The 16,692-nt window shown below is 50.6% G+C and overlaps 1 non-coding gene across 1 annotated transcript; it reads right to left on the bottom strand.

Moving 5' to 3' along the window:
• Positions 1–12,971: 12,971 nt before the first annotated feature.
• TRNAA-UGC lies at positions 12,972–13,043 on the bottom strand. Its single transcript has one exon. It is a non-coding gene; the product is annotated as a tRNA-Ala (tRNA).
• Positions 13,044–16,692: the final 3,649 nt, after the last annotated feature.

The following is a 16,692-nucleotide window of genomic DNA, read 5'->3' as shown; positions in this document are numbered from 1 at the left end:
CTTCAAACCCAGACACAAAAAGGCCCTTCTGAGGAAAGGGAAAATCCTGAAAAGAAAAAGTAACAAAGAAGATGTGAGAAAGACAGTTTAAGATCTTAATAAGCATCTTATTATTTGACCAGGGACTTGAACCCTGGACCCTCAGATTAAAAGTCTGATATTCTGCCAACTGAGCTAGACAGGCTCACAAACCAAAAGAGCAAGTTGGTGCAGAGGAGAAACTAGTCAACAAAACAAGCGTGGGAAACAATAGAGGAAACCTGCTGCTCTCTCTGGCCTGGTCAAAACTACGAGTTTATATCGAATTTAGCAGCATTAAATCGCATTAATCCTGCACCCCTCCACACAACGAAGCCCTTTATATCGATATAAAGGGCTCTTAACACTGGAATCTCTACTCCTCCCCGACGCGGGGAGTAGCGCTGAAATCGGTATTGCTATTTCAGATTAGGGTTAGTGTGGCCACAATTCAATGGTATTGGCCTCCAGGTGACATCCCACAGTGCACCATTGTGACCGCTCTGGACAGCAATCTGAACTCGGATGCACTGACCAGGTTGACAGGAAAAGCCCCGCGAACTTTTGAATTTCATTTCCTGTTTGCCCAGCGTGGAGCGCCGATCAGCACAGGTGACAATGCAGTTCCAGAATCAAAAAAGAGCTCCAGCATGGACCGTACGGGAGATACTGCAGCTGATCTCTGTATGGGGAGATGAATCTGTTCTATCAGAACTCCGTTCCAAAAGACAAAATGCCAAAGCATTTGAAAAAATCTCCAAGGCCATGATAGACAGAGGCCACAACAGGAACTCGACACAGTGCTGAAACTTAAGGAGCTGAGACAAGCGTACCAGAAAGCCACAGAATGAAATGGATACTCACGGAGGGAGGGGTGACTGACGTCTGTAGCTATCCCACAGTTCCCGCAATCTCCGAAAACCATTTGAATTCTTGGCTGAGTTCCCAAAGCCTGAAGGGTCAAAAACATTGTTGCGGGTGGTTCAGGGTATATGTCATCGCCCCCCCTTCCCCCGTGAAAGCAATGTCACCGTATGTCTACTGGATGCTGCTGGCAGACATGGTGCTGCAGCGATACTCAGCAGCATCTCCTTCACTTCCCTTCCCTTGCGGACGGCACATGGTACAGTAGGACTGGTATCCGTCATCGTCGTCCCGTGAGTGCTCCTGGCTGGCCTTGGTGAGGTTGGCCGGGGGCGCCTGGGCAAAAATGGGAATGACTCCCAGGTCATTCTCTTCTTTAAGCTTTGTCTAATGGAGATTCAGTCCTGCCTGGAATATCATAGCAGCTGGAGGCTGCCTGCCCCTCCCACTTTGAGCTCTACTTGCAGAGGCAATAAAGTCAGTGTTGTTTCAAATTCCTGCGTTCTTTATTACTTCATCACACAAATGGGGGGATAGCTGCCACGGTAGCCCAGGAGGGGTGGGGGAGGAGGGAAGCAATGGGTGGGGTTGTTGCAGGGGCACCCCGTAGAATGGCATGCAGCCCATCATTTCTGCGGGATGTCTGGGGCTCTGACCCGGAGCGGCCATTTGCCTCTCTGGTTCTTTAGTAGGCTTGCCTTAGTCTAGACAGGACTGACTCTCCCTTTAGACAAAACTTAAAGAAGGGAATGACCTGGGGAGTCATTCCCATTTTTGCCCATGCGCCCGCGGCCGACCTCACCGAGGCCAGCCAGGAGCACCCATGACAGCAGCAGATGGTACAGTATAACTGGCAACTGTCATTGTCAACTTGCAAACTCCCATAGTTCCCGCAGTCTCTCCCGCCCATTGGAATTCTGGGTTGAGATCCGAATGACTGATGGGGCAAAAACAGTGTCGTGGGTGATTCTGGGCAAATGTCTGCTTCTAGTGCTGCAGTGCATAGCTTTAATTCAGTACCATGCAGATCACATATACTGCAATCTTTCCCACATTCTCGATCTATGGGATAGCTATGGGATAGCTACCCACAGTGCAACGCTCCAGAAATCGAAACTAGCCTCAGTACATGGACTCACACCACCGAATTAATGTGCTTAGTGGGGCTGCGTGCACTCGACTTTATACAATCTGTTTCCAAAAACCGGTTTCTGTAAAATCGGAATAATCCCGTAGTGTAGACATACCCTGTGGTTAACAACTTTGGTGGCTAATTGAAAGGCTGATTGTTCAAACCCAAGTGAAGATGGAGGTGGTTTTTTTTTAGTGATGAGAATCCAGTACATTTTAACAGGCAGAAAATCTCCTCAATGCTGGTCTAGCCTCATTGGACAAGCATAAGGAGCACTTTTGCTAGATGCATTGGTGGTATAGTGGTGAGCATAGCTGCTTTCCAAGCAATTGACCTGGGTTCGAATCCCAGTAAATGCAGGGATGTGATGTTTTCTCCCCTGGGAATTGGTTTTATTTCAGTCACATTGTATCAATTTATCAAGGGAATGAGCGAATCAATGTTCTGCAGGTCATTCAACACACAGTGGAGGAAGAAAGGGGCAGGACTATACAATGAGCTGTTGGAGTTTTCCTGATATTACAATGTTTGGTTTATTTTTTTAAAAAACTTCCTTTACTTCCCTCTCCCTTTTAGACTCAGAGCCTTTAAGGTCAGAAGGGACCAGTGTGATCATCTAGCACGACCTGCTGCACCTTGCAGGCCAAAAGACCCCACCCACCCACTCCTGTAATACACCCAGGAGGGGAGGCAGCTCTGTGCTCTGCCCCAACCCCAGGCAGCACATGGAGGCCCTCTGCTCCCCTCCCCATGGGTGTGCAGAGATGTGCCAGCAGCACTGAGGTGGCTCCCTGCCCACTCTGCCTCCGTCCCTCCGTGCCACTCCAGAAATGGCCGGCATGTGCCAGCATCCCCTGGGATGGGGGGAGTGTCTCCATTCACTGTCCCTGCCCCGAGTACCAACTCCGCAGCCCGCATTGGCCAGGAACTGCAGCCAATGGGAGCTCTGGGGGCGGCACCTGCAGGCAGCGGCGTACAGAGACCCCCTGGCATGGCCCACCTAGGAGCTGCTGCCGCAGGGTTGTGTGTACCGGTCACTTTGGGAGCTGCACTGCCCGGGTTAAGCGCCACCCCTCCTGCACCCCAACCCCCTCCCCCAGTGCAGAGCCAGCACCCTGCACCCAAATTTCCTCCCATAGCTTTGCTTGTTTTCCTTTCACCCAGAACTGTCCTTCTCCTGAGCTGCAAGTAGCCACCCCTGGGAAGCCAAGAGGCAGGCACAAGATTCTACCTCCCAGTAGCCAACCGCACCTCCCCAGGCTTTGCAGAATGAATGGTGACGCTCTACTAACCCCACTTAGCTGCACTGAGGCGCTTAGCTTCTGCCCTGCCTTCCTCAGCTCGACTTTCCTTTTTTGCCCCATTCCTGCCTCACTGCCTCCTTTCGCAAGTCATGCAAAGGAGGCAGCAGGAAGAGCCGGCTGCCATAAGCCAACCTCCCAGGGCAGAGGAGACCAAGCCACAAGGCTTCAAAAGGTGACCAGCCAAGATCCTCTAGCTTTCCCCTGCTGATGCCAAGGCTTTTTCCTCAGCTCATTTCACCACTCTCTGCCCTGCAGGGGTTGGGGTTATCGCAGGTGTTACCCAAAATTGGGCCAGTTAGTAAGCGTAGGGAGGACTAATGACCCACCAGAGTTTGGCAGAAAGCAGCACATTTATTATACTGACAGCTAACCTCAATATAAACAGGGGGGCGGGAGGAGTCACACTCGCATACTCACGCTCCCAGGACAGGCACGGCACTGGAGATGTCAGGATTCTGCAAGGTAAGTGTCCCACAGCGCAGCTATGGATGGTGCGATGAAGGTAAGTCTTCCTGAGGCACAATGAAATACAACGCAGAGAACCACTGGCCAGGCGGTCCGGGCAAAGAGCATTCACTGGAGGTACAAGCTTGTGAGTGCTCTCCTGAGCACAGGGCCCCTTCCCCTTTTAAGGACCTGCTCTTCATGGCCTGCGACTAGAGATGACTTGGCTGCATCTGGTTGGTCACACTCCACCTTGGGCAGTGTCCATGCTCTGGGTGTGTGATCGCTGCCTAATTAGAGTCCCAGACACCTTGTCTACCTGGAAGCTCTTCTGCTCTTCAACCAGCCCATTCATCCCAGGAGCATTCCAGGAGGGCAGGGGAGGGGGAAAGCCACTTCACAGGCATTCAGAGAGGGAGAGGAGACAAAAGTGGGAGCAGGGGAAGTATAACAGACCTTTTGAGCATAGAAATCACTGCTGCTCCTTCAACAGCAGGGACAGGCCAGTAGGAGCTTGGAAAATTAAACCGGCATGTTTCTGCCTGGTTTCAAACCAGGAACCTTTTGTGTGTTAGGCAAATGTGATAACCACTACACTACAGAAACTCTGTTAGAGGCTTTTGCCCCTCCCTTCATAAGAACGTAAGAATGGCCATACTGGGTCAGATCCAAAGGTCCATCCAGCCCAGTATCCTGTCTGCCAACAGTGGCCAATGCCAGGTGCCCCAGAGGGACTGAACCTAACAGGTAATGAGCAAGTGATCTCTCTCCTGCCATCCATCTCCACCCTCTGACAAACAGAGGCTAGGGACACCATTCCTTACCCAGCCTGGCTAATAGCCATTCATGGACTTATCCTCCATTAATTTATCTGCAAAAAGAAAGAGGAGTACTTGTGGCACCTTAGAAACTAACAAATTTATTTGAGCATAAGCTTTCCTGGGCTAAAACCCACTTCATCGGATGCATGCAGTGGAAAATGCAGCAGGAAGATATATATATATATACACAAGTATCAGAGGGGTAGCCGTGTTAGTCTGGATCTGTAATGTACACCATCACCACCATTACACCAGTGTAATGTACGCCATCGTGTGCCGGCGATGCCCCTCTGCTGTGTGCATTGGCTGGGTTGGACAATCTCTAAGGAGGGGGATGAATGGACACAAATCAGATGTTGGGAATGGCGGTGTGCGGGGGCCTGTGGGAGAGCACTTCGGCCTCCCTGGCTGCGCGGTGGCGGGTCTTGGGGTGGCCATCCTGCGGCAGGGGGGCTTCGGGACCGGACTTTGGGGGGGGGGCTGCTGGGCTTCGGTTCATCTGCGGGTTTGGCACCATCACCTGAGGATTAAACAAAGACTGTGAAGGGCTTGCCAACTACAGAACCAGTTTCTCCTCCCTTGGTTTTCACACCTCAACTGCTAGAACAGGGCCTCATCCTCCCTGATTGAACTAACCTCGTTATCTCTAGCTTGCTTCTTGCTTGCATATATATACCTGCCCCTGGAAATTTCCACTACTTGCATCCGACGAAGTGGGTATTCACCCATGAAAGCTCATACTGGAAAACATCTGTTAGTCTATAAGATGCCACATGATTCTTTGCTGCTTATATATACACAGAGAACATGAAAAAATGGGTGTTGCCATACACACTATAACGAGAGTCAGCAGTTAAGGTGAGCTATTATCAGCAGGAGGAAAAACCTTTTGTAGTGATAATTGGGACGGCCCATTTCCAACAGTTGACAGGAAGGTGTGAGTAATGGTAGGGGGACAAATAAACACGGAGAAATAGTTTGACTTTGTGTAATGACCCATCCACTCCCAGTCTTTATTCAAGCCTAATTTAATGGTGTCCAGTTTGCAAATTAATTCCAATTCAGCAGTCTCTCGTGGGAGTGTGTTTTTGAAGGTTATTTGTTGTAATATTACAACTTTTAGGTCTGTAAATGAGTGACCAGAGAAACTGAAGTGTTCTCCAACTGGTTTTTGAATATTATAATTCTTGAAATGTGATTTGTGTCCATTTATTGTTTTACATAGAGACTGTCTGGTTTGGCCAATGTACATGGCAGAGGGGCATTGCTGGCACATAATAGCATATATCACATTGGTAGATGTGCAGGTGAATGAGCCTCTGATAGTGTGGCTGATGTGATTAGGTCCTATGATAGTGTCCCCTGAATAGATATGTGGACAGAGATGGCAATGGGCTCTGTTGCAAGGATAGGTTCCTGGGTTAGTGTTTTTGTTGTGTGGTTGCTGGTAAGTATTTGCTTCAGGTTGTGGGGCTGTCTGTAAGCAAGGACTGGCCTGTCTCCCAAGATCTGTGAGAGTGAGGGATCGTCCTTCAGGATAGGTTGTAGATCCTTGATGATGCGCTGGAGAGGTTTCAGTTGGGGGCTGAAGGTGACGGCTAGTGGGGTTCTGTTACTTTCTTTGTTGGGCCTGTCCTGTAGTAGGTGACCTCTGGGTACTCTTCTGGCTCTGTCAATCTGTTTTTTCACCTCAGCAGGTGGGTAGTTTACTTGTAAGAACACTTGATAGAGATCTTGTAGGTGTTTGTCTCTGTCTGAGGGGTTGGAGCAAATGCAGTTGTATCTTAGAGCTTGGCTGTAGACAATGGATTGTGTGGTGTGCTCTGGCGAAAGCTGGAGGCATGTAGGTAAGTATAACGGTCAGTAGGTTTCTGGTATAGGGTGGTGTTTATGTGACCATTGCTATTTAGCACTGTAGTGTCCAGGAAGTGGATCTCTTGTGTGGACTGGTCCAGGCTGAGGTTGATGGTGGGATGGAAATTGTTGAAATCCTGGTGGAATTCCTCAAGGGTTTTCTTTTCCATGGGTCCAGATGATGAAGAGGTCATCAGTGTAGGGCAAGTAGAGTAGGGGGTTAGGTGATGAGAGCTGAGGAAGCGTTGTTCTAAGTCAGCCATAGAAATGTTGGCATCCTGTGGGGCCATGCGGGTACCCATAGCACTGCCCCTGACTTGAAGGTATACATTGTCCCCAAATGTGAAATAGTTATGGGTGAGGACAAAGTCACAAAGTTCAGCCACCAGGTTTGCCGTGACATTATCGGGGATACTGTTCCTGACGGCTTGTAGTCCATCTTTGTGTGGAACGTTGGTATAGAGGGCTTTTTGGCCTGCTGCTTCTCTGTCTGGGAGGTTTTTGTCAGCCCTGGCACACAAAAAGGGCATCATTGCGAGCGCCCACGAAGGCGAGATGAATTTTTGCCTGCCTTGCTCAGCTTGACTTGCTTCCTCACCCCATTCCTGCCTTAGATCCTGGGTCGCCTGGTGGCTGAAGGTGGTCCATTGTCTCAAGCAGTGCCAGAGCCTGACACAGTGCCCCGGGCAGCCTTTGCTCTGCACATGCCGGCCGTGCACATTTGCAAATACTTTAAAGCTCCTGTCAGTAAGTTCTGGGGACAGTTGCTCACCTTCAGAGGAAGCTCCCTAAAATTGGCCTGTCTCACCCAGTGGTACATTGACCTCTGTTCAGACTGAGCCAAAGCGGGGGGGGGGCCTCGCTGCTGTGGCCGCCGCTGCTGTGAGGGTGGCCACTGTTGCAGATGAAGCCATCCTGCAAGCACCTTCCACCTAGACACCCGCTGAAAATCATGTAGTGTGTAAGGTGGGTGTAGAAGAACACTGGGGTGGGGCCTCCCCCTTCCCCCACCATCAGCCATCCCATACCCAGTGCTGCACCCAGTGGGGTAAAAAGAAAATATGGCCATATCGGAAGAGTCAGTTGCGTTCTTTGCGGTTGCCCCAACATTCCCCTCAGGCCTGACCTGCCCTCCAGCTCAGCCACCACTGAAAATTGAAACACAAAACAGTAGAGCCGTACAAGGCTTCAAAGCCCACCAGGCCCAACCCCTCTTCTAATATAGCAGAAAAGCCGCACTTCTCCTGACTAGGTAGGGACTTCCTATTGCCCCACAAGAAGTGGAAGGCCATCGTGTTCGGTCTCAGCAGCACTCGTGGAGCAGGGGGAAATACATGGCTGAGGAAATTCCCCACAGATGGGTCTTGAGCATCACAACCTTGTAGGTAATGACAAGGTCCACTTACGCCACTGGCCAAACCATTCCTCACAGGCCAGCAAACATTTCTCCCAGTTCGCGTTCCCCACCTCGTCCCCAACCGAATGCTAGAAGGCCCAGCCATCAACCTGCCCACTCTTGCAGCCCTCCTCTTCCGCCCTGACTGAAGGGGGGAGTATTGAGCCTCCCTCCTTTAGGCCCTTCAGCATCCCTGGGGAACACCAACGCCGCCCAAGTGACTTTGGGCCAGTAGGTCAACCAATAGGGCTGCCTCCTAGGCCAGGCTGCAGCCCAGCTTCAGGACTCAGAGGAAATGCAGCTCGCATCCCTACCTACAGGACTCCAGGCATGGCCAGGCTTCTGGATCAAACGTCCCCTCTTGTGCTCAAGTCACAACAGCTAGCGGGCAAAAGACAGGCTTTCATGGCATTGGAGAAAGCAAGATTGAGCCTTGGAAGACCCAGCAGTGTTTGTGGCACAGGAATTGTTCTCAGATCCCACTGAGACTTCAGCTCAGATTGCAGGATTCAAAGTCCCGAGTGCTGCCCTTACACCATGGGACCAATAGGGAACCCCCAGACCTCTGCTGAGCTCTGGTGTGGATGACCCTGTGGGGGCAGCCCTGCATTTGCTCACCAAGTTGGCCTGCAGCAGTTTGCTGCAGCTCCCAGAGGCCTTTCTTAATCCAGACTGAGAGGCCAGTGGGCATGTGAGGAAGTTGCCCCTTCAGTCCCAGGCAGTATATGGCCCTTCCTAGTGAAAAGCCAAGTCCTGGGGAAAAATGGTCAAATAACACCCTGGAGAGATGCCTTCTTTCATTTTGAGGGGAGGGGTTCTTTCTTCACCTGACCAGGGACTTGAATCTTGGACCCTTAGATTAAAAGTCTGATGTTCTACCAACGGAGCTAGCCAAGCTCACATGTGAACAAAACAAATTTAGTGCACAACAGAAACTAGTCATGAAAATGAGGGCAGGAAACAATACAGAAAACCTGCTACTCTCACTCTCTTAGCAGTCCTAGCCCCAGCCTGCTCCTCCATCCGGCGCCCTGAGGTCTTATTCTTTTTTTAGTTAAATATCAAATCCAGGAGAAAACACAGTTATACGAAGCAAAACGAAATCACAAACAGAAATGTCATTGGAAATACAGAAATAAAAAAGGAAAATGCAATTCCCATCACTTTATCATGTCGGGGCCATTCCTGTATCGAGAGCACCCTCAAAGGTCCCTGTGTGCTTACGAGAAACCTGGAGGAACTCATATCACAGCCTGAACATGAAACTCAACTGCTCCCAGGTGCCGCAGTAAAACCCTTTCCCTGCTGTGACGTTGCACTCCATAGGATTTTATGAAAATATGCTAATGAGTGTGAATATAAAGTGACTGGACTATGCTTCATGCAAAAGGTCTCTTGTGCAGTATCATTACAAAGCTTATAATCTATTGTGTGTGTTCATCCTATTTGTATGACTCGATCATTCTTGTATCTGAAACTAGAAATATGAACTATAACTCTGAGGTCCTGTTGTAATGATGCAAAGTGTGGGCCATTAACAGTGGTTTGGACTCTTGATGGCTCCCATTAACCAGGACAATAGACTGTAGATGGCTCTGTCCTGCACCATCTGTGAGTCAGGCCAGGAAGAATGAAGGCTTGGGGGTCTCACAGGACATGTGACCATGTCACCTGGTACAGGAATCCATCTTAAACCTGGGGCTTTTCCCCAGGAGAGAGAGAAAAAATTCCTGCCTTGTACCAAAGTTATAAAAGGGGGTGGAACAGAAGAAAGGTGGCTGCAGTCATGAGACATCCCCAGCTATCACCTGAGCTGGAACAAGGGCTATACCAGGCGAAAAGATTGGGCCCAGACAAGAAATAAGTCTAGTCTGCAAAAGATGCTTATTGAAAGATCTCTGAGGGTGAGATTTTATCTGTATTGTTTTGTACTGTATTAGGCTTGGACTTGCATGTTTTTGGTTTATTTTGCTCTATGGAGAATACAAACTCCATCGAGAAGGAAAAGTTAATGCCTTGGAAAAGTCTCTGTGTGTTAGATGGGTGGGAGGGTGTCTAAAAACCACTTTCCTTTCTCTGAATTCCTTTAGAAAATCCAAAGCAGGAAACAGAACCATTGTCTTCTCTGAGGCTTGAGCTCCGAGACCTTCAAATTATGAGACTGACACGCTGCCAGCTGTGCTAAGAAGGCCCAGTGAAATGTTTAGGCTCAGTACATATAGGATCCTCCTACAGCAGTGACTGGGGCAGGGAAGGAGCCAGGGATGTGCTGGAAAAAGCAGGGAGGTCTGGTGCCCACAGACCTGTCCTGGCGGCTTTCACAGGAGCAAATAAATCAATTCTCCCTGCCCGTGAATAACGTACTGGAGCTAATGGCAGCACAGGGGGGATGATGTTTCCAAGCTGTGCACCCACTGCCACATGTTAGAACTCAATCTCCTTTCCCTAGCAGGGCACTTTCCCTGTGCATTGGGCAAAGCAAGTTGGGGAAGCTACATGGGTAACAAAAACCAGTGCTTAAAACACAGCTTGAACTTATAACCCCAGCAGTAGCCCCCCTTTATACCAACCAGTTGCACCACTGCAGGGGCTTTTCAGAGGAAGCTGGGAAGTGGCAGTGATCAGTCTCTGGGGTTCACACCTTTGCCTGGTAATTGAAAGGCTGATGCATCAAACCTAACTCAAGATGCGGCTTTTCAGTGATGAGACTCCAGGACATTTTAACAGGAAGAAAATCTCCTCGATTCTGGTTTAGTCCCATTTGACTCCTTCTGCCCATCTTCTCCCCGCGCCTCCCCGCTCCGCCCCACCCCGTCTCTTTCCTTCCCCACGGGGGCCGTGCAGAGAGGAGCCCCAGTCAGTCTCTGTCACAGAGTCTGTATCCCAAAAAGGAGGGAGGAGTCACTCTAAAACACTGATAATGGGGAGGGGAGGGGTGTCTGTGATTAGGGGGAGAATGGATGGAGAACTAACAGTGGGACCCAGAGAGATTCCCCCAGATTGGGGAGATCCCCTGCTGCCCCCCATCAGCCAGCTGTGGGAAGAACAACTTGGGATTGCTTGGGGAAGCCACCTTTAAAAACACGAGTGTAACATGCTAGTTACATTTTAATAAGACCAAAGCCTCCTCAAACCCAGGGTCACAATCACTGGAATGGCTTTGCCTTGATATTTTAAACCAGCCGTAGACACAAAGCGAGTCAAATTACAGTTTCCGTTTGGAGTCAGTGCGCACACAAGAATCCGGAGGCTTTTAATTCCTTAGGTTCTGCCGCCATTTCATTTCTGTCCTGTTCCGAGATTTATCCTTGTGCAAAGCAACGTTAGGCCCTTGGGAGTGTCCCCCTGGTCCCACCTGCTGCCCCGGTCAAGTTAAAAGAGCCCGAGGACCCCCGCCACCACCACCCCCAGCACAAGGGGGCTAAAGCGGTGTCCTGCCCACCCTCACTCCATGTGGCACGCCACTCCCGGGAGCGGCTGGCACGTCCCTGTGGCCCCTGGGGTGGGGGTGGGGGTGTCTCCACGTGCTGCCCCCGCCCTGAGAGCCAACTCTGACAACTGTGGCAATGGGAGCTGCAGGGGTGGAGTCTGCGGGCAGCCGTGCTCAGAGACGCCCCCTGCCCTCCCACTTAGGGGCTGCTGCCAGAGGGGGGTGCGGGTTGCTTTCGGGAGATGCCCGAGGTAAATGCTGCACCCCCACCCTCTCCTGCACCCCCAACCCAGACCCAACACCTGCACCCAAACTCCCTCCAAGAGCCTGCACCCTGCACACCCTGCTGCAGCACAACCCCCTGACTGAGCCCAGACCTTGCACCCAAACTCTCTCCTAGAGCCCAATCCCTCTCCCTCCCACACCCAAACTCCCCCCCAGAGCCTTACACAGCTGTGGGGTGGGGCAGGACTTGGTCCCATTCTGGGAACAACCAAAAATTATACAAACCTGCCGCCCCTGTCCAGCCCAACCTTCTGCTGATGCACCTCAGCCCACACCCGTGCAGGGTTTGAAGCTTCCACTGCTTAAATTTCAGGACACTGAGGGGATTCAGCTCCCCTTTGCCCAGAGGGAGCTTTCACCCCACTCCCAGCCACGTTCTTGTCCATGGGATCACTGCCGGGGGGCTGGGTCCCTTGGTGTCTTTTCTCTCTCTACGACAGGCCAGGGTGCAATAACTGGGGCATCTGAGCACCCAGGACCTTCTGTGGGGCTGTCATTCCCCTTCCCCTTCTGTGGTCTCGTCTGTCATTGACTCCAGCCTTTTTTCTACCCATCGTCAGCACCATCCCAAGCAAGCTGCACTCGCCTCAAAAAGACAAAGAGTCCTGTGGCACCTTACAGACTAACAGACGTATTGGAGCATGAGCTTTCATGGGTGAATCCCCATTTCGTCAGATGAATGTCGTGGAAATTTCCAGGGGTAGGTATCAATATGCAGGCAAGAATCAGTCTAGAGATAAGGAGGTTAGTTCAATCAGGGAGGATGAGGCCCTTTTCTAGCAGCTGAGGTGTGAACACCAAGGGAGGAGAAACTGCTTTTGTAGTTGGCTAGCCAGGCACAGAATTCCCACTCCAGTCATCTGACGAAGTGGGGATTCACCCACGAAAGCTTATGCTCCTGTACGTCCGTTAGTCTATAAGGTGCCACAGGACTCTGTCTCTTTTTACAGATCCTGACTAACACAGCTGCCCCTGTGATATTCAAAAAGACAGTGTCCCCTGGTGGGTGTAAATCACTGACCTCTCTCCTCTCTGAGCACTGACTGCCCCTCTGTTTCCTTGCCTCTCAGTCTGAGCAGATGGGACCTTTCCCTCCAGTGCTGGAGGATTCGCCCTTCTCATCTACCCTTGTTCCAAGCAGCACAGCGGGTGGGAATCTTACATGTACCAACGGCTTGCATCCGATGAAGTGGGTATTCACCCACGAAAGCTCATGCTGCAAAACATCTGTTAGTCTATAAGATGCCACAGGATTCTTTGCTGCTTTTAAATGTACCAAGGTGACTTAGGAACAGAAACCCCCCCAGACCTACCATGCAATTGGCACTTGCCCCTCACTGAGCAGGATTGAAACTGGGGCAGGAAGATTGCTGGGCCACATCCCCTCTGGGCATGAGCAAAGAGCAGCGTGAAAAAATGAATTTGGAGATGCTGGGGATTGAACCCAGGGCCTCATACATGCAAAGCATGTGCTCTACCACTGAGCTACATCCCCAGATGGGCTGGGTTTGCTATGGGTCACTCTTTCCATGGCTGAACAGCAAAGAATCACTCCCAGTTTCCCTTCTATCTGTGTCGGTGGTTAATGAGGTGGATCTAGTTGTAGATTGTTATTCATTCCCCACCTTGACAATTCACACAGTCCCTTTCCCATGCAGATTCCCAGCACCTCAGTGATCCTGGTAGCAGGGGTTGGGTCCTAAGACTTTGAGGGTCCTTTTTACCCTCCACCTGGAGTGAACTCAGCTTTTCCCCCATCCCAGACAATCCATGAAAGAACAACAGGGGCATAAAGAAAGAGAGGAGGGAACATCTCACGGCCAGGGCTGGATGGGCCCAGGGCCCCCGGCTTCTCCATTGTTTCCCTGGAATTTGGCCCCCTGCTTTGCACAAGGGACAGAGAAAGATCTTGCTGTTCCTGTGTCTGTGCAAAGAAAATTGTGCTTCCCTAGGAAAGAGAGTCAGGAAATGGCCCCATGGTGGGACAATAGCCTCAGGATTAAGACCTAAGGACTCAGGCTGAGAACTGATAGAACCCCACTCATCTGGGATTTAACAAATTGTCTTCCATGGAGCAGGGCCAGATCCAGCGTTTTTGCTGCCCCAAGTGGAAAAAAAAAGAAAGAAGCTGCAATCAACTGCAGCTCTACCTCTGCTGCTTTTGGCAGCAAGTCCTTCCCTCTGCTGCTGAAGCCTCCCCTTTCCATTGATGGCTGGCCCTAGGGACCTGCTTGCTGCGCTGGTGCCTGGAGCCAGCCCTGCCATGGAGACACTGGGAAGATGGGGAATCAGGAAAATACCAGGGGTTTGTTTATGTTGTAAGTGAAGAATAACTGAAGCAGTTTTGGTTTAAAGTCATTTTTCCCTGACTGGGAATTGAACCCAGGCCATGGCAGTAAAAAAGCCAAATCCTAACCACTAGACCACTAAGGAGGTGATCAAACTGTTTTTTTTCTCACTTATGTTACACTTTCTTAGGCTACTTTCTATCCAATTTCTGAAGCTGACCCATTGTCCATTCCCTGAGGGAATAGGAGCAGAGTCCAGGAACCCCTGTGCTCAGGGTCACAACCTCAGCCCAACCCAAGCCACTGAAACAAACTCAAATCATGCTTCCTCCAGCAGGATCACAGAGCAACACAATGGAAAACCCACGAGGAACAATCCTCCTCTGCCTTCATTTACCCCATCGCAACCCTCTCAGCAGCCCACTCTTGTGGGAAGGACGCTGAGCTGATAGGAGCTCTGGCACAGAGAAGAAGGGAGGGGTGTTGCTCCCCCTCAGTGTGAGCTGATCACATTCTGACTCTGGAGGAGGAGGGAAAGGCCATGGCCACATGATGGGGCCAGTAAGTACCACAACATGGTTCTTTTATGTGGGATGACTCTGAACACTGACTGATCTCCACTCCCTTGGATTTGAAGAGATGTTTAGTTAGGCACTTGGGAACCTGTAAGGCTGAAGCAATGTTATGGATGGTGACACTACGATCAAAGGGTTATTTAATGTTGTAGAAATTGTTAAAAACACTGAGCTTAAACTGGAACTGCCTGTTATTAAAGGCTGGTTTCACCACATCAGTTCCATAAGCTCTGCTAGAAACACCCTGGTTTCTCTCCTGCCTCGGTGGGAACTGGAGGGAATCGTCCCCTGCTGCCCTTGGCTCCAGGCTGGTTTTTCTGGGGAGGGGACGTGGAATTGATTTGTTTGCTGTTGAGAAGGGAGCCAGGCCAGTTCTCAGGGAACGAGAACTCACAGCATCTTCCCAGCCCAGCCCAGGCTGCTGCCCTGTCCCAGCCTCTGTTCCCCTGGGGGCCTGCGTGTTTGACTCTAGAGCAGGCCGGGAGCAGCAGCTGAGGCAGAGGACAGCCTGGGTCGGGCAGAGAAGAAGGAGTTTAGCCAGCAAGAAAGGTAAAATGGCAGTGGAGTATCACCTTGGACTCGATGGCATTTCTCCATTGGTCTGTCTGCTTTGGGGCAGGGACAATAACACGTCCTGCTGCATTCGTTATTTCAAAGGGCGGTTTAGGATTTTCTTTCTCACACACGGTGCACAAAGCAGGACTCAATCTTTGACGAAAATTAAACGAGCTGCTCACAGATTCTGGCAGACACAATGAGCATTTGGGTGAGAGCTCAGACCTGCCCCTCTCCCAGAGGGAGGGGGTCATCTGTGTGGGGACTGGACCACTGACCTACCCGCTCCTAACTCCCAACGTTCAGTAACTCTATCATCAGTGCCTGCGAGTGTTATTTAAACCATAAGAAAAACCACACTGGGCTAGACTAGAAGCCCATCTAGCTCTGAATCTTGTCTTCTGACAGTAGCCAACAAGGCACCACTGGGAGTTGAAACCAGGCTCTCATGTTTACAAAACAGGCGTTTTAACCAGCTAAGCCATGGTGCCTGCAGGTGGCTAAAACCCATTGTCTGCCCACACCTGACTTCCTGCCTTCCTTCAGCGGGGCCTGACAAGCTTTGCTTGTGTTTGGATTTTGCAAAGCAGAGAAGCAGGTGACGTTTTCCTTACAAGTTGTGTGTGAGTGAATCTTTGGGCAGGTCTGCACTACAAAGTTGTTTCAGCAGAATTATATTCCTTAGGTGTGTGAAAAACACACTATGCTCCCTCGGTCGGCAGCTTGTGGCTGGTGTACACACTGCCATGCCATGTCTGGTGACAAAACTGCCCTGTTTAGGTGACAAAATAAAACAAATTCGATGAGAGGCCTAGAGATTTTTGCAGCAAACTTAAAGTGAGAGAGTGTCAGTGTGGACGCTGATGTTCATTATATCATCATAACTGGCCTTCTCCAGTATCCCACAATGTCCGCTGTGAATTCGCCTGCCCTGCATTCCTGCTACAGAGCCATGGGCTCCTCCCCTTTCATAGCTCAGGGAAGTTCTGACAGCTGAACTGTGATGCCTTCATGACACCCCTTCCCTCAAGGAGGCTCTTACCTTCTAAACAGGGACGGCTGTTTTCTAGTAAAATCAGGAAAAGGGAAAGAGAAAACTCAAAAGAGCTTCCTCCTGGCGCTCACGTCCGTGAACCCGAATACTCTCTCAGTCCTCCAAGAGAGACCTGGAGAAGGAGACTGGCTGAAGCAAAGCCACAGGGGTCTCTGAGGTTTCCCTGGCCCCTTGCCCCTGTCCTGCCTGGCTGATGTCGCCACCTCTCTGTGAGGTCACCACCTCCCCACCACCTTTGACCAATAGTCTGAGGTCCTGCAAAAGGCCTTTGTGATGTCAGTGCCACACCCCTCCCTTGCTGTGCTAATGTCCTTCCCCTGGCCAGGCACTTTGGAGGTTTGACCTACTCCCTGTGGATCACCCCACTCAAGGAACGTTCGTTCTAGGAAGCAATCCAGTTAGACAGGAAAACATCAGATGCTGCTCCCAGTGCTACACTCAGTTTTTCAGAAATTAGTCGACTTGATGGCCAGAAGAGACCATTAGAGCATCTAATCTGACCCCCTGCATATCACAGGCCTCCTGTATGACACAAGAGCTACTTTTGGGGCAAACATATTCCCGAAAGGCATCTAGTCTTCATTAAATGACATCAGGAGATGGTGAATCCACCACTTTCCTTGGTAGCTTGTTCCTGTGGTGAATCATCCTCGCTGTTGAATATTTGTGCCT

Source organism: Mauremys mutica, unplaced genomic scaffold, assembly GCF_020497125.1.
Source record: "Mauremys mutica isolate MM-2020 ecotype Southern unplaced genomic scaffold, ASM2049712v1 Super-Scaffold_100221, whole genome shotgun sequence".
Taxonomy (NCBI): domain Eukaryota; kingdom Metazoa; phylum Chordata; order Testudines; family Geoemydidae; genus Mauremys; species Mauremys mutica.
The sequence above is the reverse complement of the archived record's forward strand: the minus strand, read 5'-3'. Positions and strand labels throughout refer to the sequence as shown.